At 39.8% G+C, this 12,113-nt stretch overlaps 1 long non-coding RNA gene across 4 annotated transcripts in view; it reads left to right on the forward strand.

The window, feature by feature from the left end:
- The window catches only part of LOC147055390 (uncharacterized), a 62,016-nt gene that overhangs the window by 2,678 nt on the left and 47,225 nt on the right, over nucleotides 1-12,113 (forward strand). For all 4 annotated transcript variants that reach the window (XR_015066553.1, XR_015066552.1, XR_015066555.1 and 1 more), the window contains exons 2-3: nucleotides 206-242; nucleotides 959-988. This is a non-coding gene — a long non-coding RNA (uncharacterized LOC147055390). The remainder of the gene's footprint in view (nucleotides 1-205; nucleotides 243-958; nucleotides 989-12,113) is intronic.

Genomic DNA, 12,113 nt, shown 5'->3' on the forward strand with positions numbered 1-12,113 from the left:
GACAGTAACAATTAGCCTAATTTAGATATGCTAGCTAGCGGTAATTGCTTGTATAACATTTGGTACTGTCCAGCAGACCAAAGGACGATAAATTGGACAGTTAAGATGTCATTCAGTGTGCCTGGTAGTACAAACCGTACAAATAAATGTCAATACAAATATTGCAGGTACATTGATGTTTTAATTTTACTCCTTCTCCTCACAGCGTGATGAAAAAGTATCTGGATGGACAACAGGCAAAGGTAGGTTGTGATTTGCTTGAAATGATGTGAATTTATTGAAAATCAATATTTCCTGTTCAATTACGTGCGGGATGGGAAGTGCAGCTACCGGCAGCAAGCCTTCCAAAACGTCTTGTGCAGTCATTCATTAGAAGCAGAATTACAGTAGCTTAGTCCAACACCACCTTCTATTGGTAAAATGACTGTACTGCAATAGAGGATGCTATTGGCAAGTGTCTGTTTTTGTCCTTCAGTTTTTCTATGTGCATCAAATCAGTCATAAAATTTTGAAGGACAGCCTAACAGAATTCTGCCTCTATACTACGGTAGGCAGCCTCCTTTTTAATGTGGATGTGGCAGCCACACCGAAGGAGGCGTATGGGAGTACACAGTCTCGCGTTGCTGCTATTCTTTCTTCTACGTTCTACGCTTGATTTTGTCAGACCATACTCTGAACTCATCAGACTGTATTACTGACAAATGGATGAATGTAATACTTCCGGGGAGATTTCAATCTTTTTAGATGAAAAAAGATTCGATCAAAAGTTTTTCCAGCTTGCCAATGTGTGCCAATTAGTGTTGTCTACGGACAAAAAACATTTTCCCCATTTAAAAAGATAAAAAAAAAAAAAAAAAAAAAAAAGTCAAAACCTACAAATGGTGTAGGACTGATGAAAGAAGACTATCGCTATTTCACAATCAGTATTGAGATTTGAAGCTAAAATTTTGACTTACAGGAAAGCAACTGACCTCATCTACAAGTAAAGGTAAGACAAAACATTTTAAATTCAATCTAAAATGAGCTCAAACAAAAACAAATCCAAAATCAAACTTGGAACAAGTTGTTTTTTTATAATTTTTAATTGAATGGTCTTAATTTTATTTTGAGGGTGGGGCATAATATCAAAGTCAAAGTCCGCTTTATTGTCAATTTCTTCACATGCCAGGCACACAAAGAAATCGAAATTACGTTTCCCACCGTCCCACGGTGACTAGACAGTACACAACACTCACATCAAATAGCACAAAGAGTAAAAACGAACAGACAAGAGCAACAAATCGATAGCACGCCAGCCGCTCCAGTTGCACAGCAGAGTCCGGAATGTTGCCAGCGACCGGACATTCGCCAGAAGAATGAAAGGCACGGCCGGGCGAGTTGGGTTCGCCGCTAGCCTGGCCCGGACGCCTCCGCGCTGTCCCCTCTTCTGCCTGCTCGCACACAGCTTCCGACGCTGCTTGTCCGGGGAAGGAGTAGCAGACGAGTCCGGCGATGATTCAGGCCGGAGTAGTCCCAGTGACTTTAATGTCCCCGTATCAAAGTCCGAAACGCCGCAAAACTCGCTTTCGCCGATGTCGAGCAGAACCTGCCTGCCGTACTTGTAGCGCAACGTGGTACGATCAGACAAACACACAAAACTGTCTGACAAACACTTATTAAACGAACAAAACACCGATCGGTTGGGACGGAGAGAGACCGCTGCGTGTGCACGCGCCGCCATCTTGAATCTTTTAAACACTGTTTAATTGAAATAAGCTTAAATATATATATATATTTTTTTTAACACTTGGCACCCTTTAAAAAAAAAGTTAGTTGCACATGCGTTCTCTAAACATTGCAGGAAATAACGTTCTTTATGGCCAAATTAATGTGTGAAAAGAATACTGACTTCAAAAAGATTTTAATGTCTAGTTGCTAAATTTAATGGCAACTTTTCTTTTATTATTATTATTATTATTAATTTATTTGAATTTCCCAGTCTGAGCAGCGAAATATACATACGTTGGCTACCCTAAGACTAATTTGTTCCTCATCATTTACAAAAGATAGGTTAGCTTCATTCAAGAATAATCATTTTTGGCGATTGTAAAAACACTTGTAGTATGTTAGCGTCATTGAATACCCCGTTTTTTGTTTTTTTTGTTTGCTTGTTTTTTTTTTTTTTTTTTTTTAAATACAAACTCGTGAGCTTTACAGAAGGCCAAATTGTACATTTGTGTTTGTCATTGTTCTTACGTGTGCAGTCTCGAGTTTGGCTACACTGCTAATGATGATTTCCTCCACAAACTGGGAAAAACTTTCCATTCAAGAAACAAACAAATGATCTTTATCAGCCGTCAAATGTTGATTTTCAAATTATTCTTTGGGGGAAGATAAAAGCTGTAGGCGCAGTGGATACGACGAAGTATTGGACTACAAGGGACAGCCTTGTGAAATTCCACGATTAGAAATTCTGTCTGAGATGGCAGACATGTGACGACAAACATTCTTCTGTGATCTTAACAGTGTTTTTTTGTTGTTTTTTCCTTTTTTAAATTGTTATTAACACACTCGTGACTGTCTTCCGACACAAGAGACTCAGTCAAAACACTTTCAGCTTACAGCGCTTATTCTTTTTCTGGGGCACCACGGGATTTATGTGGGCTACCAATGTACACTTTTTTGGTCTCGTGACCCTTAACAGTGAGCCCCATTGTCTCATATTTCACCCCAAAAAAATTTCATATTCGATCTTTATTCATATTACGATTCTGAAAATGCAATGAAAGACGTCAGTCAGTTTTAAGAAAAAGCAGTTTTGGTGACATTTCCAAAGGTAACCTCATGTTTGAGACTTTGTCCTATGGCTGCCAAATTTAAATTGTGTATCGCAGACATATGCGTGACTCTTAGTTATGAGGATTAGATTTGGAGTTTTTTTGTGTTATGTCTCGTCCCAGCAGGGCCCCCGAGTTCGATAACTTGCCATAAAACATAAAACTCTTATAACTTGAGTTCCGCAAGGTCTGTCTTGTGATCGGCTTGTTCCATTACATGCACACTTCACTAAATTACATGATTCTGGTCCGATCAGTCACATCCTGCTGCCATTTGAAAGCCTTATAATTTTTACTTCCGAGCAAGGTGTCAAATTATTACTTAATCTCCTAGCACAAAACCCAGATTTTAATTCTGCTTTACTTTAAGCGGTGGAAAAAAACACAGTTACATGTATAATCAGGCATTTGTCTTAATATTTCCCCATATTTGGAAAAAAATAGCCCTCTGTTTGAGCAGAACTTTTAGTCATTATCACATGTGCAAGACACTATTTGTGAAAACGACTCACTCTCAATGGTCACATCACAACAACTTGTGTGTGTTTAAGCCTTGCGGAATTTCACAACTCATGATAATGGGAATGTTGCTTCCGGTAGGTAGAGTGAATCATGACTGGGTCTGACTAAGTGAAGCGATTGTTTTGTAATTATTCATATAAAAATTATTTGTACTAACAACCGAAGTCTGCAGTTTAAAATGTGATGTAATTTCTGTTCTGCTGTAACATTAAACACTGGGCATTTTTATTTTCAAATCATGTCGTGTGATGGTCATCTCATGACCGCTGAATGGCCAACATAGTCTCTACTCTCTGTCTGGTAAAATAAAAATTCTGTGATAAACTACCGCTAAAAATCTGAATGTGCTTCAACTGAATTTGCTCAAGATTCTTCGTATTAAACGGACCACAAATATTTGGGCGTGTCGAGTTGCAGTGGATTGATGTTGTTTTAAATTTTGTTTTTAATGTCATTTAGGGTTCCAGTAGTCGATTCTGACTTGTGGTCGCTTCACAATTTCTCACGTAACTTGCCGTTTCTTTGCAAGTCTCCGCCGTAAGTCAGGTTTGTTCCGCATAAGGAGCATGGCGAGGATTTTAATGTACGAAACACTTTGATGGCCTCACGAGTGTAATCTAAAATCATCCCAGATTACAGTGCACTTGTCAACAACACGATTAGCAGACTAAGAATAAAACTACATGTCCTCTTGATATTCCCACTCGGGGGCATCCGGTGTACGTAAATGTGTGTATGTGAATTTCTTGCGTGGCTTTGTTGTAAAATTATGACTTCTTTTAAGATTCAAGTTTACTACACTTTTATTCTACAAACAACTCACATTTTCTTCTGTCAATACTTCCCACAATATTATTGCATTATTATTAATTTTGGCATTTGGCCAATATTAGCATTTTAAAACACATTTGTAGCATATCGAAGGAAGAAACCTATCCGGGAGGCTGATGTAAGAACAAGCCGAATCACGCCTCAATATGAAATGTGTTTTTGTGTGCCCATTACTTTGGCAGTCATGAAGAAACTAGTTGAGTGGAATGTTCTTTTAGCACCAAAAATAACCAAACACCAATACGGATAGATGATGAACAACTTTGGAACGAGGTTGGCAAGTGGGTCATGTGATGTGATGACGATCAGGTGTTTCAAAGCTATTGAAGGCAGCACTATTTGTCCTAGTAAACAGCAAACAAGGACAAACGGACAATATGGTTGTTGTTGTATATCAATCAGCCCATCACACGTAACCTTTCATGCCTAACTTACCGAATCTGATGTGATTATCTTTGTGAGTTACTTGGCAATTTGTTGCACTTACATTTGGAGCAAGACTGATTCATTGATTGTGTGCAGGCTCTTTTTGTTTTTATTAGCTATAGACTCATGAGTTCTGTTTTATGAGGTTCTTATGACCAGCAGAGTTGATGAGAATGCAGCCGAAAAGGGGGGGATTCCAGGTTTGATTCTTGGGCAGACAAAATTGATTTTTATTTTTTTTGGTTTATTGAACATAAAATTGCTCCTAAAAACTCCAAGAAAACAACAACAAATATACATTAGGGTCATTGGAGGCTAAATTGTCTTTGCTGTTAACAAAAAACATGTTGAAAGATTGCCGTAGATTTGAGCAAAAACATGGACATCGTGGTCTTTAGGCTCTAAATCCTTCGATGTTTACAAAAACACATACATTAGGATTATTAAACGCTCCAGAATGTCTTTGATGGTTACAAAAACATGTTAGCATGATGAATCAACTCACCATTATTTATAGAGAACTTTTAAAACAACCATCGCTGAGTTTTCTTTTTATTTAAATCAAAGAAGTTCTTTGCTGTTGAGGGTTAGATTACCTCCAGCCATGACAAAAAACTAAATCTTTTTTCTCTCTCAATGGGACTTGGATTTGACAGCCATCTGCATAGCAGTGAAGGGAAATACATTGAAAACAGCAGAGGCCCTAGAATTGAACCCTGTTGAATACCATATGACAGTGGGGCAGATTGGGACTTTGAGGCCAATACAAAGAATCCTGCCTTCCTAGTAGAATCCAAACTACCCGACGCTTCAAATGAGCTAGCAGAATACTGTGGTTCTTCATATCAAGCAGTGCAATCTCTCCATTGTCATTAGCTAGTTGGGGAGGTCATTATAAAAATAATCATTAGTCATTCCAGTTTTTGATGATACAGCAGCTTAAGCAGGGTAACCCAGACTTCCTTTTCCAGCCACTTTGTTCAGTTCCTCCAGGAGGGGTACTGAGGTGTCCCCAGGTGAGCTGGGATACTAGAAATTCTCTCTGATGCTAAAAAGGACTGTTGATGACGAAATTGTCTTTGATTTAGGTTCAGTAGAATGAGAAAAGACAGCAAGTGTGGGAGGGGCAGGAGTAGGAAGGGATCGGTGGCTCTTGGACCGGCTCCTTCATGTTTGTTTTACTGCTGCTTTCATTCCAACAGGATAATTGCCATGCTTAACACTAACACTAATATACGGGCAGGGCTAAAAGTCACCATCATTTGGTATTGCCGCACATCATGTTCCCTCGTTATAATTCCATTTGGCCATGTCACAGGAAGATGATTATATTGTCGTCTTTCTGATGTTTGTGTTTAAAATGAACATCAGTTGTATTGTAGCACTCTTGCTATTATCTTGTCAGCCCACAAATGATGTTGTACTTGTTTGTAATGACTGGAATAAAATTGAAGATGATTTGATGTGATTGTGTGTATTTAGCTAAAACTTGCTTTCTTTATCGACTGTTTCAGTAAACTCTTCCATGTGGTCACATTTATCCCAATTTTTTTTTTTTTTAGATTCAAGTAGCCTGTATATAGAGCTAGCTGGTCCCTGATGGGGATAGTTTACATATGCTTCAAGCAACCAAATGTCTTTGTCTACAGTTAGGATTTCCAAAAATCTCTATTTATCAAGCATCTCTTTTGATGTTTTGTTATCTCAGCTTTGTTTTTAATCGTGGAATTCTTCCAAAACCAACACAAAGCATACCGCTAAAAGCAAAACATGAATCATTTCCAGGATTTGTGCTGGATCAGGTTGCTGAAGTATGTAATGCAGAAAAAGCTTCTCATGGTCCGGGTTCGAAGATTCTTGCCACCAGCATGGACACGAGACTTTTGGTTTAGATCCAGCCAGATACCCTTCAAAGTTGCATGAAGAGAATGTTCATGATGAAGACACTAAATTCTAAGTAAGCATTAACTGTGTTCCTTCAATTAGTGGACCCTAAACATTGTAAGTAGTTTATTACCATTGAACTCGTTGAATCCTGTAGACTTCTTAGAACAACGTCTACTGGAATTCTAATCATAGCAAAAGACCTTACAGTTAAACCCTGCAAATTGGGCAAACTAAATAACTCAGGTAGTCTCCAGAAAATAAACGTTGATGCACTTAAAGTATCTCTCAGCCCATCACAGTTTTGAAAGTATTTTCGTACATTTTCCACTCAATGGAATTTTCTCCTCTTCATTTAGTCTGATAATTTGCCTTCCTCACAAACCTCACTTTTGTAAGATAATTGTCTCTCCCTGGAATGTAAACATAAAATGCACACAAAATTGTGACTAAACACTAGTAATCGCCGCTAGACATTGTCTGCACATTATACATAGCGACATTTACGTGTGCCCTGAAATTGGCTGGAAACCAATTTCCTACCGCCTACCACCCATAGTCAGCCGGGCTAGGCTCCAACACGCCTGCGACCCTTGTAAAGATAAGTGGTACAGATAATGGATGCATGGATTTTGAATACTACAGACTGGATGTATAAAGATAACCATGGGACATGCACGCAACATTGTTGTGTGACCACATCTCAGTCTTCTAAGAACCCTAATTATCGTTGAAGACTTAGTATCATCATCCCTGGCTGGCTGCCACCCAGCTCAGGGCCAGGAAGTTCGTCTCGGAGAACATAGAAAGTCGTCTAATCACCTACCTTGCTCTGGTTGCGAGTTCCCCGCCGCAATATGCAGTATTACTACGATTGACCTGGCAATCTTACCCCCTCCCAAAAAAGTGATTTTTTTTTTTTTTTCCCCCCTACATCACGTCACACACACCCTGACTATAAAATGTCCCGATGTTTCCACAAAAGCTAAATAAGAATGTTTTGAATGACACCTGATTAGGATAGTTGAAGAAAGGCAGTGACGCTTACATGCTAGCATTCTTGACAAAGGAAAGCTAACATCCCATTTTCAGACTATCACTTTGTTGCTGACTCAACAGGCCGAGGACAAGAAGGCGTAAAAAGATGCTTGAACTTAACCCGGGTGGCCTCTACATTTAAAGGGATTTGACAAGAAGAGTTCACGACCTCTGCCGGTACAGCAGACGACCCACCCCTGTCCAACCCCACCTCGCGGCTTTAGCACTAATGCTAATCAGCTTAAACAGTAGGCGATGAGATCACCTGGTGTGTTGTTGCCATTATTACAGCGCGTTGTGCTGCGACTTGCATTCCAATTAGGAGCTCGCTGACTTTGAAACGACGAGCGTTGTTGGCAGTGATAGCAGCAACTTCTCAAGTAGTGTGAACATAACACGTCAAGATGTTGGAAATGCACGAAAGTGGGACATGCACCAGTGTTGCGTCAACATGGATGTACTCAATGCTGTTAAGTGGAATGCGAATCATTCTATAAAGATAACGACTAAAATGTAAGCCCTAAGGCAGAACGGGCAGAACTAAAAAAGTCTTGGATGTGTAGAAGTTGGAAATTAAGTGGGATTCATAGGAATTTGTGTGCCAGACGCCGGACATACATGTAGATCCTGTATTCAAAAGTCCAAGATTCCTTTTGGATGGAGCATGTGCATTTCTATGACCGGGTTAGAAAAGGAGTTACCCAAGGGTCTTAGTCGGGTTTTTAAAAATCAGAACATGCAATCACTGCAACCATTGCATTGAATCGCATGCAACATAGTCATTGTGGAACGACCACACACCAACATGATCTTGCTCTGGCAATTAAATCGTTGCTTACATTGAATCATCGGAGCTTACGCATAGAGAAATTGGTATGTGCGAGTGTTTGCATGGACGTGCTAACAGACGTTAAAACTTTCATAGTATTTATGGTTTGGAGTGTTGACTATAATAATGTACTTATAATTATCACACCCAAATTTCTTTGGATTACATAATTGTGTTTATGCTAGTGTCATCTCACAAGCACGAAGGTTTGAATTATTAGTATTAGAGGATTAACTCTGTCCCTTCCTTTTTGTCCATTCAAGCATCACTTCTTATCGAAGTAAAATAGCGTTCAAACAGCCAGTAACTGTTCAAATTGATAAAGAACGTAACGCCACCACCTGAAAAATATGAATGCTAATGCTAACAACAGCGCTAACAGTAAAGCAAAAGCAAGTTGGACTGTGTGTCATCAACAAACTAGCCTTGCTAAACAAAAACACTTTGTCTTTAATGTTGAGGATTACATTTTACAAAAGTACACTTAAAACATATTTCATCCTTTTCAGCAAAATTTAGCCATGTTCAACATTGGCTTGAACAATTTCACAACTGAGGGCGAAATATTTAAGCCTCCTATGATTGAATTTGATGAAATGTCCTCGTGTTATTGTCTGTACTTGCTTGAATGGTGCCCTGTGTGAAACCCCCTTTGGCAGTGAATGCCGTCCCGTGGGAGATCACCCCGAATTGACGCACCGCCTAATCATACTGTGCATCACACCACCAAAAACACACACACACAAAAAAAAAACAGACTGGGCTTGATAGTGTATTTTCCAAAATATAAACAGACATCAGAGAAAAAATTGCAGTTTTTATTTTCCTTGCTAGCGTAACACAACATTTCAAACTAACATTTGTCACATCACCTGTCAATATGATTGGATTTTTCATCATTACAGGACAAACAAAATAGCCCCGAGGATCCATGCCTAAAAGTTTTGCTTTGGAGGTGGCAATCAATATTGTGACATCTGTCACCCACAAACAAAAAATGCACCATCTGTCAACATCCTGAAGATAAATAAGTTCAAGTTTTAATTGGGGGATCGTCAATGGATGTTAAGAATGTAGGAACAAGAAATTCCCAAAAAATATTAAAAAAAAAAATAGTGTTCAACCGTTAATAACCGCAAAACGTTGTACGTGCCACTGGTGGTGGACAGCAAGCGCGAGTTCAGCCAATGACCTTACAGTGACTACTCTGAATGAATCTTAATTGGAATGTGACGCACAACAGACACAGTGGAGCCACATAAAAAGCTTCCTTGTGGAAGCATAGCAATGGATTAGTTAAAGGGCATCCATTGCGACTCCTTCATAAATGCCTAACTGGCCAACCTTCACATTCCTCAGAGTAAAAAAAACTTGTGCTTCAGGGGCCATATTTGACTATTTTTAAAAGCGACAGATCAGTTGTATGTGGGAAAAAAATTCAAACTGGCATTTGATTTTTGAATGCATATTGAATTTGATTAATATTTACCGAATTATTGTATTAAAATCTCATTTTCTATTTCATAATGTATAACTGAATTATTTACATAATGTTTGAATTATAAGCAGGTCAACACAGTGTTACAAAATCGTTTAATCAGAAATGCAAGTAAACTTTTTTTGCGGTGATTCAGAGTTAATTGGGAATCACTTCATGAATCAATGATTTCCATCCAGCCATCTTCTTCCGCTTATCCGGGGTCGGGTCGCGGGGGCAGCAGCTTTAGGAGGAACTCCCAAACTTCCCTCTCCCTAGCCACTTCATCCAGCTCATCCTGGGGGATCCCAAAGCGTTCCCAGGCCAGCTGAGAGACATAGTCTCTCCAGCGCGTCCTGGTTCGTCCCCGGGATCTCCTACCGGTGGGACATGCCCGGAACAGCTCCGCAGGGAGGCATCCTGATGAGATGCCCGGGCCACCTCATCTGGCTCCTCTCAACGTGGGGGAGCAGCGGCTCTACTCAGATTCTCTCCCGGATGACCGAGATTCTCACCTTATCTCTAAAGGAGAGCCCGGACACCCTGTGGAGGAAACTCATTTTGGCCGCTTGTATCCTGGATCTCATTCTTTCGGTCACGACCCATAGCTCGTGACCATAGGTGAGGGTAGGAGCATAGATCGACCGGTAAATCGAGAGCTTTGCCTTTTGCCTCAGCTCTCTCTTCACCACGACGGACCGGTACAGAGTCCGCATTACTGCCGACGCTGCACCGATCCGCCTGTCAAATCAACGATTTAATAAAATAATTAATTTAAAATAAGTACTGTAGACAGTATAAATAAAATGATTTATATTACTGCTGTAAAATGTTTTTCACAATAATGCTTAGCCTCCCCATCTGTTCATGTTGTGACAACATCGTTCGATATTATATAACGCAACCTGAAAAAACGATCTGTTCCAGCGTCAACCCGTGGATGTCGTCAAAACTTCATGTTTTACGGGTCACATGTTGACATTGGCAGCTGTCTTAGAACCGTCAAAAAGAAGTGAGAGCCACTTGACTGAAGCCTTCCACGAAGACATTACAGACGTTCACACAAAAAACAATGAGGGAAAAAAAAAAGTTCTTTCCTCATCTCATACTATTTGTCTGGATTTATTGTGAATACAAAATAATGACTAACATTTTAAACCGGGCCGGATGGAACATGGTAGTCTCCTTCTTACCTTAAAGATGCGCTAGCATCTGCCTGCACAATTTGGGCCCGATTAGTTTAATCTCCTTTCAAGCGCGGTGACTACTCGATCACAAAAGTACACACACAACACACACGACAGTCGAAGTAGTAGGAAAAGTGATTTTCGTTAAGTAGGTTTAAAGACCATCACGCTAATTGTACTGTAGTGGAAGGTCACGTAGGGTTCACGCCTGTGTCTATTTGTGTGTACGCTTTTAATAATCAAAGTAAAATAATTCATGGACATTATTCAATAATAATGATATATAGTATTATTTGCAGTTATGCGAAGATTATTTTACCATTCTTATATGCCCAGTTTTCTATCCAGGGAAGAGCCCTATTTAATTCAGATTTTAATCCAGGATTAATTAAAATATCTTGCTTAGATGTGGATTAAAATAGTCTCTAGTCTTGAGTCAAATCTGTTTTGAAGAAAGACTACAGATAATCCAGGTCTAAATTAAGACCGGCTACTGGACAGGGGCAGGGTTAGCTTCAGAGTAAGGGCTGAATGCTTCGCTGTGCATGGTGAAAATGGATTACCTTTACTGCGTCCGTCGTGCAGAAAGACCACCACAAGACCACAAGGAGGTTGTCAAAATTCGCCTATTATTGGTCCATTCAGGTATCGCCCCAGCTAGCTTGCGCAGAGAAAAACTGCAAGACCAGTCCAGTTTCCAGTCCACCCAAACACCAATTTCCCAATGTGAAATATTTGTTTTTGTTACACCCCTAGTACATATAGTGGGTATGATTATGAAGACTGCATGCATGTTTTTCCAGAAAGCTCACACAAGCTCAAACAGATTCAAAGCCTCCAAATTGCGAGTCACGTGCCGGACTCAACCGCCATGCTGCCTCTTACCTCAAATTGAATGAGAACGCGTGACCAACATGTCATGGCACAGCAGTGATGATGAATTACATGACGAGACACAAATTATAGCAAATGTCTTCATCCTCTTTTTTTTTTTTTTTTTTTTTCCCCGATTTAATCCCCGAAGGCTCTTTGCTCTTGACATGTTGAGGGTCCCACAACATCTTGAAGGGTTTAAGAAACGTGTGAACGCATGAAAACTGCCA

The sequence above is a fragment of the Syngnathus leptorhynchus genome, chromosome 6, assembly GCF_054491065.1.
Source record: "Syngnathus leptorhynchus isolate UIUO chromosome 6, UIUO_Slep, whole genome shotgun sequence".
Lineage (NCBI taxonomy): Eukaryota > Metazoa > Chordata > Actinopteri > Syngnathiformes > Syngnathidae > Syngnathus > Syngnathus leptorhynchus.